Genomic DNA, 12,038 nt, shown 5'->3' on the forward strand with positions numbered 1-12,038 from the left:
CCGTTTATCATCTACATTTCTTCTTGGTGTAGCAATTTTAATGGCCAGTAGTGTATATGGGCGTATGCTGCCTATTTACCCATCTCTGTATTTGGCGCTTCACTTTATACAGCTACAAGTAAAGGGAAATCTGTGGTGTCACCGCCAGACACCACACTTGCTAGGTGGTAGCTTTAAATCGGCCGCGGTCCATTAGTACATGTTGGACCCGCGTGTCGCCACTGTCAGTACTTGCAGACCTAGCGCCACCACATGGCAGGTCTAGAGACGCGGACTAGCACTCGCCCCAGTTGTACGACGACTCTGCTAGCGACTACACGTACGAAGCCTTTCTCTCATTTGCCGAGAGACAGTTAGAATAGCCTTCAGCTAAGTCCATGGCTACGACCTAGCAAGGCGCCTTTAACCCAATCTGGAGAGAGTCTAATTTGTATCGTCAAGAGCGATGTACCACAATGATGGATTAAAGATGAGTATTAACTTAGCTGCATACTTTTCTTATTAGCATTCATAACTTATCTTGTTCCAGACTTCACGCCAGTCGGCGTGTGTGTACGCGTGCCTTTCGGTAACCTCACCCTGTGTCTAGACTGTCTTGTCTGGACACAACAAAATCGATCTTTTTTACTGAACGGCTTCTGTAAAATCTTTTGACCGCAGGGCGTGCGCCTAGATTGTGTCATCCCCGATCGGCTGTGGTGTTTCAGGCACTGTTAGCCTTCCGTTCTGAACTTTTCGCGCAGCCTCGTTTCGCTGTTTTGTTGCCTGGAGATTACGCCGCGCCAAAACCACCTCTGTGCAGGGCGCGAGACGGAGTAGGTGACGTTAGCGGCCCAAGGTGTTGCGGAGCGGGTGTCGTGTTTTCCCCGTCGAGCCCACCGCGATAACGGCCCGTGTGATAGATCTGGCGTGATAGCGAGGCCGACCGCATTCTGCCAGTGCGCGAAAGTCTGCCGTGCGTCGCGCGCCGAGGTACAGCCCTTGCCACGCAACAAACCTGTGCGCCCCTGCTCCTAGACGGTGAGTTCCGTTCGTTCAGACTGCATACGTCACTGACTCTCCTCCGTCTTCCTCTGAGTCTGTACTCTGCGAGCTACGCCGTGGTATGTGGTGCAGGGTAGCCACCCTCTCCACGCCATTCACAAACATAGTTGATCTGGAGGGGAGGGGGGGGGCGTTTACTTGTCACTTCTAACACAAATTTCACTTCAGTTAACGTATTTTTCTGTTTCCAACAAAAGGTTTATGTTGTTGTTGTGGTCTTCAGTCCTGAGACTGGTTTGATTTAGCTTCTAATGGTCCTTGAATTACGTAACCATTATGGCACCTCAACTTAACCTCTCGATACCAGCAATATTCTACTGTGTTTCTGTAAAGCAGTTGACATATTTCTGAGACAACATTCTAATTTGATTCCATTAATCTAGAGGTACTTTGATAAATCGATATGTTTATGTTGCAATGATATTATTCCTATATGTATTCTTTCTTTTGTCGCAATGATCTTTGACGTACTTGTAACTCTTGATTTTTGGGCGCGAAAGCAATTAGTTACAGAGTTAGAGACTGAGAAAGTCAAGTCTTCGATGTCATGTTGGAAAGACGCATATTGTAGTCAGCTTATAAAATGTGAACTTTAACAGTGAGGAAGATGTTTTCAAGTATGTTTTGTATTGTGAAATGATGTTTTGTGTGTTACGTGCCAATGCAACAAAAGCAATAAAAAGGAAGTGTAACTTCAATTCGGAGTGCTGATTACTTTTTTTACATCACCATTGTGCTACCTTTCAAAGGCTTAATCTTCAAGAATGGTTTGTGAAACACATCTATCAAACTTTTGAATATACCAGAACAAAACCTAGGCCTCTTTGCATCCGAGCCTGGAATCATCACCACCTAGATTTTCGACGATTGAACCATGATTTTACTACGGAACCAGCGTGGGAAACACGCAAAGATGAGTGCTAGTTTATGTATTATTGCATGAAATGACTTTATTAACTGCGCTCTGCCGCATAATAACTTTGTTGTTGCCCGAAAATGCAGTATTCAGCAGCGTGAGCAACACCAAAATCATTATTAAATTTTGACCTTTGTTCTGGCAGGGTTCTTAGAAGCTCTCCATGCTACTCTATCCTGTGCAAGTTTCTTCATCTCCCAGTACCTACTGTAAACTACAGACTTCTGAATATCCTTAGTGTATTCATCTCCTGGTCTCCCTCCAATACCTAATTGGTGATCCCTTGATGCCTCAGAACATGTCCTACCAACCGATCCCTTCTTCTAGTCAAGTTGTGCCACAAACTTCTCTTCTCCCCAGTCCTATTCCATACCTCCTCATTAGTTATATGATCCACCCATCTAATCTTCAGCATTCTTCTGTAGCACCACATTTCGAAAGCTTCTATTCTCTTCTTGTCCAAACTATTTACCGTCCACGTTTCACTTCCATACATGGCTACACTCCATACAAATACTTTCAGAAATGACTTCCTGACACTGAAATCTATACTCGATGTTAACAAATTTCTCTTCTTCAGAAACGCTCACCTTGCCATTTCCAGTCTACATTTTATATCCTCTCTACATCGACCATCATCAGTTATTTTGCTCCCCAAATAGCAAAACTCCTTTACTACTTTAAGTGTCTCAATTCCTAATCTAATTCCCTCAGCATCACCCGACTTAATTCGACTACATTCCATTATCCTCGTTTTGATTTTGTTCATGTTCATCTTATATCCTCCCTTCAAGACACTGTCCATTCCGTTCAACTGCTCTTCCAGGTCCTTTGCTGTCTCTGACAGAATTACAATGTAATCGGCGAACTTCAAACTTTTTATTTCCTCTCCATGGATTTTAATACCTACTCCAAACCTTTCTTTTGTTTCCTTTACTGATTGCTCAATATACAGATTGAATAGCATCGGGGAGAGGCTACAACCCTGTCTCACTCCCTTCCCAACCAATGCTTCCCTTACATGTCCCTCGACTATTATAACTGCCATCTGGTTTCTGTAGAAATTGTAAATAGCCTTTCCCTCTCTGTATTTTACCCCTGCCACCACCAGAATTTGAAAGAGTGTTTCCAGTCAACATTGTCAAAAGCTTTCTCTAAGACTACAAATGCTAGAAACCTAGGTTTCCCTTTCCTTAATCTTTCTTCTAAGATAAGTCGTAGAGTCAGTATTGCCACACGTGTACCAACATTTCTAGGGAATCCAAACTGATCTTCCGCGAGGTCGGCTTCTACCAGTTTTTCCATTCGTCTGTAAAGAATTCGCGTTAGTATTTTGCATCCGTGACTTATTAATCTGATAGTTCGGTAATTTTCACATCTGTCAACATCTGCTTTCTTTGGGACTGGAATTGTTATATTCTTTATGAAGTCTATGGGAATTTCGCCTGTCTCATATATCTTGCTCACCAGATGGCAGAGTTTTGTCAGGACTGGCTCTCCCTAGGCTGTCAGTTGTTCTAATGGAATGTTGTCTAGTCCCGGGGCCTTGTTTCTACTCAGGTCTTTCAGTGGCCTTTACGCAGTATCATATCTTCCATTTCATCTTCATCTCCATCCTCTTCCATTTCCATAATATTGTCCTCAATTACATTGCCCTTGTATAGACCCTCTATATACTCTTTCCACCTGCTTTCCCTTCTTTGCTTAGAACTGGGTTTCCATCTGAGCTCTTGATATTCATACAAGTCTTTCTCTTTTCCCCAAAGGTCTCTTTAATTTTCCTGTAGGCAGTATCAATCTTACCCCTAGTGAGGTTTCCTAGGCACCCCATATTCGATGACTAGGTTGGACTTAACATACAACCCATAAACCATTTTATCGAGTATGATGAAACATACTTCTTATACCTCAAATACTTCACTGTCCTTGTCCGATTCATTAATGGCGATTGAAACTTGGGATTTTTTTTTATATTGTCATCAGTCTTATGGCATGAATGATACGGTTTGCCGCGAATCTCTTCATATTACCAGGTAACATTTGGTCCATAATTCTGATAGTACGCCCTTACTACCTTACAAATGTATAGCTTTCAAGCTTTCGCGCGCACCGTTTTTCTGTCACTGCAGCTGCCTAATGCCAGGGAGTGAAGCACTGTACTGTGTGTTAAGTACGAGGCTTCTGAAATACTGCTGCGGCATTGGCAAGATGCATTGTGTATTATTTCTAAGTGCGCTGTTCCTAATCTGTACTTTGAGCGTAACATCTTTTTGATCTGAACATTTTATAATTCTTCAGTTACTTTTATAAAAAAAAATGGCTCTGAGCACTATGGGACTTAACATCTTAGGTCATCAGTCCCCTAGAACATAGAACTACTTAAACCTAACTATCCTAAGGACATCACACACAACCCTGCCCAAGGAAGGATTCGAACCTGCGACCGGAGCGGTCCCGCGGTTCCGGACTGAAGTGCCTAGAACCGCAAGGCCACCGCGGCCGGCTGATCCTTTTATCAGCTTGCTTTTGAAACGTATTAGGGGGTGGACCATTGATAGTGACCAGGCCAAATATCTCACAAAATAAGAATCAAACGAAAAAACTACAAAGAACGAAACTTTTCTGGCTTGAAGGGAGAAACCAGATGGCGCTATGGTTGGCCCGCTAGAAGGCACTGCCATAGATCAAACGGATATCAAATGCGTTTTTTTTTTATAGCAACCCCCATTTTTATTACATATTCGTGTAGTACGTAACGAATTATGAATGTTTTATTTGGACCACTTTTTTCGCTTTGTGATAGATGGCGCTGGAATAGTCACAAACGTATAAGTAACATTCAGCCAGTGGGGACGGTAGTTGCTTCATGATACATTACCCGTGTTAAAATGGACCGTTTACCAATTGCGGAAAAGGGTCGATATCGTGTTGATGTATGGCTATTGTGATTAAAATGCCCAACGGGCGTGTGCTATGCATGCTACACGGTATCCTGGACGACATCATCCAAGTGTACGGACCGTTCGCCGGATAGTTACGTTATTTAAGGAAGCAGGAAGTGTTCAGCCACATGTGAAACGTCAACCACGACCTGCAACAAATGGCGATGACCAAGTAGGTGTTTCAGCTGCGGTCGCGGCTAATCCGCACGTCAGTAGCAGACAAACTGCGCGAGAATCCGGAATCTCAAAAACGTCGGTGTTGAGAATGCTACATCAACATCGATTGCACCCGTACCGTATTTCTATGCACCAGGAATTGCATGGCGACGACTTTGAACGTCGTGTACCGTTCTGCCACGGGACTCAAGAGAAATTACGGGACGATGACAGATTTTTTTGCACCCGTTCTATTTAGCGACAAAGCGTCATTCACCAACAGCGGTAACGTAAACCAGCACAATATGTACCACTGAGCAACGGAAAACCCACGGTGGCTGCGACAAGTGGAACATCAGCGACCTTGGTGCGGCATTATGGGAGGAAGAATAATTGGCCCCCATTTTATCGATGGCAATCTAAATGGTGCAATGTATGCCGATTTCCTACGTAATGTTCTACCGATGTTACTACAAGATGTTTCACTGCATCACAGATTGGCGATGTACTTCCAACATGATGGATGTCCGGAACATAGCTCGCGTGCTGTTCAAAAATGGTCCAGATGGCTCTAGGCACCATGGGACTTAACATCTGGGGTCATCGGTCCCCTAGACTTAGAAATACGTAAACCTAACTAATCTAAGGACATCACACAACACCCAGCCATCACGAGGCAGAGAAAATCCCTGACCCCGCCGGGAATCGAACCCGGGAACCCGGGCGCGGGAAGCGAGAACGCTACCGCACGACCACGAGCTGCGGGCTTTTAATTAAAAATAAAAAAAAAACCTTCGTATTACCAACTGCCCGTCTAAAATTGTGAGCCATATATTTGTGACTATTACAGCGCCATCTATCACAAAGCGAAAAATGTGGTCCAACTAAAACATTCAAATTTCTTTACGTACTACACGAAAATGTAATAAAAATAGGGGGTTCCTATTTAAAAAAAAATACAAAAAAATGCAGTTGATATCCGTTTGAGCTATGGCAGCGCCATCTAGCGGAACAAGCATAGCGCCATCTGGTTTCCCTGTTCAAGCTAGACGAGTTTCGTTCTTTGTAGTATTTTCGTTTGATGCTTATTTCGTGAGATATATGGACCGGTCACTATCAGTGGACCGCCCTGTATACAGTTATATTGGTTTCTTAATCCGGACACAACTGCATGACATGTACATAAATGTGATACATTTACTGTAAATTATCAGTTTGTGATTACAATAATCACATAGAATATATAAAGTTTTAAAAATGTAATAGCCTTATGCTTGTGAGACGAAGATACTGACAACTGCTAATCCGGTATCAAATACATTTCTGTAGTACGCTTTACACAAATGTGTCACGAAGCATTTTTAATATTCATAACTCGGTAATTTTTCTGAAATTGACAAATCAGTTCGTTGAAACCGGCAAAAGCGAAATGAAACTATCAGTGTAACTGACAATTTTATTCTGAAATATACACTCCTGGAAATTGAAATAAGAACACCGTGAATTCATTGTCCCAGGAAGGAGAAACTTTATTGACACATTCCTGGGGTCAGATACATCACATGATCACACTGACAGAACCACAGGCACATAGACACAGGCAACAGAGCATGCACAATGTCGGCACTAGTACAGTGTATATCCACCTTTCGCAGCAATGCAGGCTGCTATTCTCCCATGGAGACGATCGTAGAGATGCTGGATGTAGTCCTGTGGAACGGCTTGCCGTGCCATTTCCACCTGGCGCCTCACTTGGACCAGTGTTCGTGCTGGACGTGCAGACCGCGTGAGACGACGCTTCATCCAGTCCCAAACATGCTCAATGGGGGACAGATCCGGAGATCTTGCTGGCCAGGGTAGTTGACTTACACCTTCTAGAGCACGTTGGGTGGCACGGGATACATGCGGACGTGCATTGTCCTGTTGGAACAGCAAGTTCCCTTGCCGGTCTAGGAATGGTAGAACGATGGGTTCGATGACGGTTTGGATGTACCGTGCACTATTCAGTGTCCCGTCGACGATCACCAGTGGTGTACGGCCAGTGTAGGAGATCGCTCCCCACACCATGATGCCGGGTGTTGGCCCTGTGTGCCTCGGTCGTATGCAGTCCTGATTGTGGCGCTCACCTGCACGGCGCCAAACACGCATACGACCATCATTGGCACCAAGGCATAAGCGACTCTCATCGCTGAAGACGACACGTCTCCATTCGTCCCTCCATTCACGCCTGTCGCGACACCACTGGAGGCGGGCTGCACGATGTTGGGGCCTGAGCGGAAGACGGCCTAACGGTGTGCGGGACCGTAGCCCAGCTTCATGGAGACGGTTGCGAATGGTCCTCGCCGATACCCCAGGAGCAACAGTGTCCCTAATTTGCTGGGAAGTGGCGGTGCGGTCCCCTACGGCACTGCGTAGGATCCTACGGTCTTGGCGTGCATCCGTGCGTCGCTGCGGTCCGGTCCCAGGTCGACGGGCACGTGCACCTTTCGCCGACCACTGGCGACAACATCGATGTACTGTGGAGACCTCACGCCCCACGTGTTGAGCAATTCGGCGGTACGTCCACCCGGCCTCCCTCATGCCCACTATACGCCCTCGCTCAAAGTCCGTCAACTACACATACGGTTCACGTCCACGCTGTCGCGGCATGCTACCAGTGTTAAAGACTGCGATGGAGCTCCGTATGCCACGGCAAACTGGCTGACACTGACGGCGGCGGTGCACAAATGCTGCGCAGCTAGCGCCATTCGACGGCCAACACCGCGGTTCCTGGTGTGTCCGCTGTGCCGTGCGTGTGATCATTGCTTGTACAGCCCTCTCGCAGTGTCCGGAGCAAGTATGGTGGGTCTGACACACCGGTGTCAATGTGTTCTTTTTTCCATTTCCAGGAGTGTATGTGCACAATAACATTATTGTTGCTGAAAAATACACATATAAAGAAAATAACAGAGTGAACTGTGGAACACCTTTGCCAGTTATGCCCTTTTACCTGTTCAACACAGGACTCTATGCACGCAAACGATTGCGTTCTAGAATGGCTCAGTTTTCGACAAATGTCATCCGATCTGCAAATGTGGTCGATAGTAGTTAGAAATGCACTTTTTTTCTTGTAAATATGTGTACACAGTGTTTAACCATATGGTTGGTTGCTTTATTTGGTGGTGGGGGAGGGGAGGACCAAACAGCGAGGTCATCAGTCCCATCGGATTGGGCAAGGAAATCGGCCGTGCCCTTCCAAAGGAACCATCCCGGCAATTGCCTTAAGCGATTTAGGCATATCACAAAAAGAAACCTAGATCAGGGTAGCGGACGCGGGTTTGAACCGTCGTCCTCCCGAATGCGAGTCCAGTGTGCAAACCGCTGCGCCACCTCGCTCGGCGTGTAGCCCTATGGATTTCAACGGTAGGCTTCTTGTACTAGTAAATCAGAGTAATGCTTCCTCGCAAAGTAATATAGCTCAAATAAGAACCAAGAGGAAAGTAGAAAAATGGAAGTCGAAGAACAAAGTGCTCGCATAAAAAAGGGTGTAACACAGGAACGTAACCTTTCGGCCCCAGTGTTCAATCTTCACACTGAAGAAACAATGACGAAAGTAAAAAGAAGGATACAAAGTGGGAGTATAACTCATGATGAGAGGATATCAATGGTGACATTCGATGATGACATTGAAATCACCGGCGGAAATGAGCTGCAGGAACAGATGAATGAAATGAAGAGTCTAAGGAGCAGACCGCTATGGGTTGCGAGGCTGAGAGTAAACAAAAGAATGACAAAAGTAATTAGGACTAGCGCGAATGTGGTTAGCGATAAGGATAATATAAAAATTGTGCACCACGAAGTACACACAGTGGAAGAATTGTATTGCCTTGGAAGCAAAGTAACACATGGCGGATAAAGGAAGGAGGAGATAAAGAGAAAACTACAACAGTCAAAGTGGGCATTACTGGCCAAAGGAACGGTTCTAGAATGAAATATTGATCCCAATTTAACAAAGAAATTTCTGCGAATGTGAATTTTAGCATAGCGCTCTGTGGAAATGGGTGAAAAATGTGGATGAGAAGAGAATCGAAGCATGGACGTGATTGTAAAGGAGGATGTTGAAAGTTAGATGCACTGACGAGGTACGAAATGATTCTGCGGAGCCACAGAATCTTGGAGGATTAGAACATGTGGAATGTAGTGACAGACAAAAGGGGAAAAATGATGGAACATATGTTTGGACATCAGGGACTATCTACCATGGCACATGAGCGACGCTTAAAGGGTAAAAACTCTAGGGTAAGACAGAATATCCAGCGATACACGTAGACACGTAGACTGTTGCAAATACAGTTAGAAGTAAAGAAGTGATTTTGAAATTTTATTGCCCGCAACTTCAACCGAATGTCGGTTTTTGGTGCATATAAAAATTTATAGCCTCTTGTCTGCTGAAGTGTGTGTCGTACAGTGATATAATTTCGCTGGAACATTAAGTAGTACATGTGGATATTGTCGGTATACTGTGTTGCTAATAGAGTAGTTAGTAAAGAAGCAATAAATTGAAACATCATTTATGATGTTCACGTTTCACTGCATGAAAAGAAAAATTTAGTAAGCTATAAGCATTTTTCGTTTCATCCTTTCGTGGAGTCAATCAAACACAAAAAAATTAGTCAACGTTTCATTTTATCTGGAAAGTTTGTTGCAAGTCGCTGAGCACACTCATTCTGAAATGCTGGATGACCAAAGTCGTGGTATGCGCGCGGCGGCTGTCCTGACTTAAGAGAGAAACATACAGGGTGTTTCAAAAATGACCGGTATATTTGAAACGGCAATAAAAACTAAACGAGCAGCGATAGAAATACACCGTTTGTTGCAATATGCTTGGGACAACAGTACATTTTCAGGCAGACAAACTTTCGAAATTACAGTAGTTACAATTGTCAACAACAGATGGCGCTGCGGTCTGGGAAACTCTATAGTACGATATTTTCCACATATCCACCATGCGTAGCAATAATATGGCGTAGTCTCTGAATGAAATTACCCGAAACCTTTGACAACGTGTCTGGCGGAATGGCTTCACATGCAGATGAGATGTACTGCTTCAGCTGTTCAATTGTTTCTGGATTCTGGCGGTACACCTGGTCTTTCAAGTGTTCCCACAGAAAGAAGTCACAGGGGTTCATGTCTGGCGAATAGGGAGGCCAATCCACGCCGCCTCCTGTATGTTTCGGACAGCCCAAAGCAATCACACGATCATCGAAATATTCATTCAGGAAATTAAAGACGTCGGCCGTGCGATGTGGCCGGGCATCATCTTGCATAAACCACGAGGTGTTCGCAGTGTCGTCTAAGGCAGTTTGTACCGCCACAAATTCACGAAGAATGTCCAGATAGCGTGATGCAGTAATCGTTTCGGATCTGAACAATGGGCCAATGATTCCTTTGGAAGAAATGGCGGCCCAGACCAGTACTTTTTGAGGATGCAGGGACGATGGGACTGCAACATGGGGCTTTTCGGTTCCCCATATGCGCCAGTTCTGTTTATTGACGAAGCCATCCAGGTAAAAATAAGCTTCGTCAGTAAACCAAATGCTGCCCACATGCATATCGCCGTTATCAATCCTGTGCACTATATCGTTAGCGAATGTCTCTCGTGCAGCAATGGTACCGGCGCTGAGGGGTTGCTGCATTTGAATTTTGTATGGATAGAGGTGTAAACTCTGGCGCATGAGACGATACGTGGACGTTGGCGTCCTTTGGACCGCAGCTGCAACACGGCGAACGGAAACCCGAGGCCGCTGTCGGATCACCTGCTGCACTAGCTGCGTGTTGCCCTCTGTGGTTGCCGTACGCGGTCGCCCTACCTTTCCAGCACGTTCATCCGTCACGTTCCCAGTCCGTTGAAATTTTTCAAACAGATCCTTTATTGTATCGCTTTTCGGTCCTTTGGTTACATTAAACCTCCGTTGAAAACTTCGTCTTGTTGCAACAACACTGTGTTCTAGGCGGTGGAATTCCAACACCAGAAAAATCCTCTGTTCTAAGGAATAAACCATGTTGACTACAGCACACTTGCACGTTGTGAACAGCACACGCTTACAGCAGAAAGACGACGTACAGAATGGCGCACCCACAGACTGCGTTGTCTTCTATATCTTTCACATCACTTGCAGCGCCATCTGTTGTTGAAAATTGTAACTACTGTAATTTCGAAAGTTTGTCCGCCTGAAAATGTACTGTTGTCCCAAGCATATTGCAACAAACGTTGTATTTCTATGGCTGCTCGTTTAGTTTTTATTGCCGTTTCAAATATACCGGTCATTTTTGAAACATCCTGTAGTTTCCACACTGAAGAGGCAAAGAAACTGGTACACCTGCCTAATATTGTGTAGGGCCCACGCGAGCACTACACAAGACATGTTATGGACTGGACTAATATCTGAAGCAGTGCTGGTGTGAGCGAACGTGTGGATGCTATTCTGTCATTCTGCACAACGGATTAATGTGAGATGTACCCTTTACCCTGTGGCTCCTGCAAGATGCAATTTCCACCCCCCACACCACTACAGAAGTCAGACAGACGCTCCTAACGTTCTAAGGAGAAATGCCTAAAGAACATTCATCAATAAATATCATGTGGAGTCGTCCGCTGTAAGGAAATGACACAAAAATTCACAAAATTTCTTACGTAGCTAGTGGGATACTTGGGTACTGGAGTAGAGCTAGTTAGTGTAAGAAAAACATGAAACTAACGAAAATTATTATTTATTTTCCAAAAATTCTGAGAAATCACAATGGCACTTCTAGTTATGAACTGAACAAGTTATATCCCGGTTTTTTTAGGAATGTGAAGTTACCTCTCAAGGATAGGATTCGCTAATGAAATTTCTGTACAAAGTTTAAGATGGTTGTTGACTCGGCAGAATGGCTGAGAGGCGCGCCTACTCAACTTGAATAATTATCCTTTAGAATGTTGCTAGGTACGGTTGAGGCTG

The 12,038-nt window shown here is 44.8% G+C and overlaps 1 protein-coding gene across 1 annotated transcript in view; it reads left to right on the forward strand.

Annotated features, from left to right (window-relative positions):
* Positions 1-950: 950 nt before the first annotated feature.
* LOC126109799 (uncharacterized) overlaps positions 951-12,038 on the forward strand; it is a 142,924-nt gene continuing 131,836 nt past the window's right edge. Inside the window, exon 1 of the mRNA XM_049914857.1 lies at positions 951-1,020. The gene's annotated coding sequence lies outside the window, so the exon portion shown is untranslated. The remainder of the gene's footprint in view (positions 1,021-12,038) is intronic.

This window comes from Schistocerca cancellata, chromosome 12, assembly GCF_023864275.1.
Source record: "Schistocerca cancellata isolate TAMUIC-IGC-003103 chromosome 12, iqSchCanc2.1, whole genome shotgun sequence".
NCBI lineage: Eukaryota > Metazoa > Arthropoda > Insecta > Orthoptera > Acrididae > Schistocerca > Schistocerca cancellata.